Source organism: Lygodium microphyllum, chromosome 25, assembly GCF_053477565.2.
Source record: "Lygodium microphyllum isolate KBCC chromosome 25, Lygodium_microphyllum_v1.1.10, whole genome shotgun sequence".
NCBI classification, from domain to species: Eukaryota; Viridiplantae; Streptophyta; class Polypodiopsida; order Schizaeales; family Lygodiaceae; genus Lygodium; species Lygodium microphyllum.
This window is the reverse complement of record NC_141159.1, coordinates 30778446-30783182: the sequence shown is the minus strand read 5'-3', so window position 1 is coordinate 30783182 and position 4737 is coordinate 30778446.

Genomic DNA, 4737 nt, shown 5'->3' with positions numbered 1-4737 from the left:
TCTCTACAAACTATCAACTACATCATTTACTAAGTGATATGGAGCTTGTCTACACCTTCTGAAGGTACTTGAAGACTACAGGAAGCCATTGCTTGTGCTGGAGCTCTGTTATGAGCTGGGAACAGAGTACATAAATCTATGAAACAGTCTTGAACTATTGGGAAAGTGAAAGGATAGCTTGCATTTTATTATCATTGATCTATAGAAGCTCTTGGTTATGCCCAAAAGCATCAACAAGGCGTAGACATTTGCTTGGAGGCGTATGTATATGTTCTCATGTGTTGGAGCTAGTTTTTTATGACTAAAATATTTAGATCTGGAAATATTTTAATGGCTAGAAACTATCATACACAATGAATAGCAAGCATTGTATCTTGCTGAAGCAATACATGTCACTTTGGAGCTTCTATCACCTATATGAAGTGACATATGCATGTTGAATGTATGGAGGATTGTGGAAAGCATTGGATGTTGCTGAATACTCAAATCTAGACCTGAAATAATTGTCTTGACAATGCTTGGGCTGGTTATGAACAGTCATGGTTATGAACAGTCATGTATTCCTTGACAGTGATTAATGAAGATAGGTTGTTTATGCCTACCTAAATGCTCATGTATTGAACCTATCACTTCAAAGTGAATGTATGACATGTCTTGAATATTTTTGTAGCTGAAATACATCTTGGTTACCAAAGTATTGGTTGTTTGTAATCTATGAGCAGATTTATGTCACTTGTACTTGCTGGATATGCACTACTTTGTGCTCGAATGGTTATGTTTGGACTGCCACATGTACTAGCAGATACTCTGGAGTTTTTGGGACATGTATGACATGTATACACATTGATTTTGGCCTTGAAATTGTTGTTGGTTACTCACAGTCTATAGTTTTCAGACTGCATCTTTGGTCCCTAGCAGTGAGGTTGCAGGAGTTTAAACTAAAGCAAATACATAGCATATGTATTGACTATTTTACCTACGGGTTGGACCGTTTGTTTTGGGACTGTTTTGGGTTATCAGTGGGCTGAAATACCCTGGTTTTTTACTGCAATTAGTTGCAAAAAACTGTCATAAACTGTTGTGGACTGAACTTGGTCAGTCATACTTATTGGTTTGCAGGTAAGTCAAAACTTTTGTAAAAGAGCGCAAGCGCATCATGGTTTAATTCGAGCGCCGGGCTCTCACCCGTGCAATTTGTAAATGTAGATGGGCAATGGAAAGGAAGCTAGGAAGATAGAAGGAAGCTACGACCGGCCATGTAAAAAGGGGAAAAGGGGATGACCGCCCAAAAGGGATTTAGGGTTTTGTATATAAAGTTGAAAAGTGAATGAGAAGCTCATTCTTGTGTGTGGCCAAAAGTAGCTCTCCTCTTCCTCTTCTTCTTCTTCTTCCTTTTGCTTGCTTGAGCTTGTGCTTGAGAGAGGGAGTGTGAGAGTGTGAGGGAGTGAGTGTGTGAGGGTGAGGGACCGAGGAGGAGAAGCTCTCCATCTTCTCCTCTCTTCTTCTCCTCTCTTCTTCTCTTCTCTTCTATTCTCTTGTCTTGCTCGTGGCAATGGAGCTTGGAGCGTGGAGCTTGAGGATGGAGCTTGCTTGAAGCTTGCACTTGGATCATGGAGCTACTGGAGTGCGTGGGAGAGGAGGTAACTCGAACGGCACGGAGGTAAGCTCACTACACTCGTAGATATGGATGGCGCATCGGTTATGTGAGAGGTAGCCATTAGTGCTCGGCTTGGAACGCTTGAAACAATAAGTGGTCCGTGGGTCTCGGGGTAGAGCTCGAAGCTCCCCTCCATTTTGGTTCCATTGCCAGGACCAACAGATTCAAGCCTTGAGCGCTTGCACGATTCAAATCGAGCATTGGAGTAGGGTTTTCCCCAAACCGGTGCTTGAGGTAGATAGGTAGGAAGCGAGGGAGTTTGAAGAGGTATTCAATCTCCTTAGCAAGTAGGTTTTGGTTTTTTGGATTTGAAAAAGCATGTTGGAGTACTGTAGGTGATTACTTTTTGATTTGTATACATTTAGGATAGGAAAAAAAAAGAAGCAAAAAGTAGGGTTTTCTATTGCTGTATAACAGGCTAAAACAGAGAAATAGGGGCACAGATCCTTGGAGTGCCATTTGATTCGAGCACCACAGTGATTCCAGGCATGTCTGGCATTCCCTTGTAGTGTCTTGCACCTATCTGGAAGGCGCTGGACGATTTGGTGTAGTAGACGTTAGCCTAGAGGCATCGCATGCAACTCGCAGGCTGTCGGCCGCATAGATGGACCAGCTCATCCGAGTCCCAGAATCGGACCCATCCAGAATCGGACCAGTCCATAATTGGACTCGGACAACCGTCTGATCGGACCATCGTGTCTGATCAAACCAGTCGAACCAATTGGACCAGCCCAGAATCGGACCAATTAGAATCGAACCAGTCAGAATCGGACCACTCCAAAATCGGACCACCATGTCCGATCCAATTCCCAAAATCGGACGTGACCAAAATCGGACCACTGGGCCGATCGGACCAACCCAAAATCGGACGTCCGATTCTGATAATCGGACTCCTGAAAATCAAACATCTGAGGATCGGACAAAAAAAACTGTCAAAATCGAACAGGTATCTAGAATACAAATTTTGACACGTCTAAACCCTGAGATTGACCCCAAAGGCTAGTAGAGCTAAAGGCACATCACAGATCCATCATTGGGCTAAAATTTAGAGCACGTAGTTCAAAATTTGGCTATAAACGGTCCTCCAAATTGTGCATGGATTTTACCGTAACGGCCCTGTGGGCTGAGGGGGACTGCCCCCCCGAACCCCCACAGAGGGGGCTCTTCCCCTTCCGCACCTCCCCCAAGTAGGTTGGAGAGAAAACGTGCGCTGTGACAGGTCCTCCAAATTGGACCCTAGTGTAGTAATGGCTCTACATAAGCATGGATTCTCACTTGCAAAAGAGCAACCAAAAGCCCATACCCGAACAGAGAGAAACAGAGACCCTAGAACATCAAGGGGCCAATCTAGCCATTAAGGGCAAAAAGGCCACACTACGAGAACACAAAGACATTGTGTTTAGACCATGTCTAGTCAGAGCAGAATGCAACATCAGCAAGCTACAAATGCCAAGATGACTAGACATGACACTCTTGGTGAGAGATGTACCTTGAGCAACACTGCACAGACAACCCAAGACATTGGTGGAGAATTCACGTCTAGACATGCAAGTGGGGACTCAAGGGCATTTGTCAGAAGGCTTAAATTTACAAGCCAAGACCCGAAAGACGAAGACATAGTACCACCTACTTATCTTAGGGTCAAACTCACCGCGAAAAGAGAGCATACTATTGATGCTATGATTGATGAAGGAGCACATTTTAACATCTTGACCTATGAATCATGGACCCTACTAGGCCAACCAGAGCTCACATCGACTAGTGCAACTCTTAGCCCTTATGGGGGACACCCACAAACACTCATGGGGAAGTGCAAAATCCTTGCGACAATTGAAACAGAAAGCTTGCCTATCCTATTTCATGTTCCTCCAAATAGTGCTAGCTGTGGGAAAGAAACCCTCCTAGGAAGACCCTTCAAAAGGGTGACCAAGTGTGAGGCCGACTATGTAGCACAGAGGATACACCTGACACTACCAGGTGTGAGGATAGTCACAACCTTTAGCAAGGGTGGCCTCATCAAACCTCGAGGGAAAGGCAAGGAAGGTGCTGACTTAATAGTCAAGCCTACTAACGAGAGCAAGGACTTGTTGGAAAAACTTATGCAAGCACAGGTCGAGCAACAAGAACCAGTGAGTGAGGCCATGCCTGAAACAAGAAGGTCAAGAGACAATGCCAAGGATGGGCTTTGGACTTACAAATATTGTAGAAAACCCCAAAAGAAGCCCAAGCCTTATAGACGAAGCCATCGATGGAAGGTCAACACAACGCCACGATGGGTGTCCAAAGCATTGCTATTTGCTCAAGGTATTACGTAGGTAACCCATGGATTTGGGTGCCAAAACCCCTTGCTAAATCTCCCTGGTCGGCTAAAGGCTAGATCGTATCAAGAGCAAAGAAGCGTAGGAGGAGATCTAAACGAAAAACCAAGTCTCAAGTCAACAACAGTGGAGTGACCGAGCCCCTCATGGTCAAAATCAAGAAACCAAACGGGACCAATTGGAGGGTAGATCCTCAGCCTAGCGTGCTTGACAAGCAGATGCCATCTGTAATCATTGAGATACGTAGAAGCCGCTAGTGCCTAAGGAGCCTTTGATTCCCCAAGAGGATAGCAAGCATTATAGGATCAACATTGCTCATGGCAAGGTTAAATGCTCAACAAAGCAAAGAGCAAAATCATCTAACAGCCACGAGCAAATCTCCCAGCCAGAGTCAAAACCACTTAGGAGTTCCAAGTCTCCTACACCCTCTTCCCCTAAACGGACACAGGAAGCACAATAGTTGTCAAGTGCGGCTACTCGATCCCAATCTCTACCTACATCAGAGCTTCCAAATATCCAAGAGGCAGGACACGACACCACCCTTAGCTCTCAGCCTAAGGATATGCATGTGCAATCCACCGTGGCTAGCTCAACTAATACTCAAGTGAATGCTCTAAGGGCAACAAAAGGCACGACCACTTCTGATCTGCCTAAGGACTTGACACCGCAGTCTACCAATGGTAGCCAGTCCACTGAACTACCCACCACTACTTCCAATCAGGGACCACAGCAGTCACAATCTTTGGTCATGACAACACCCCT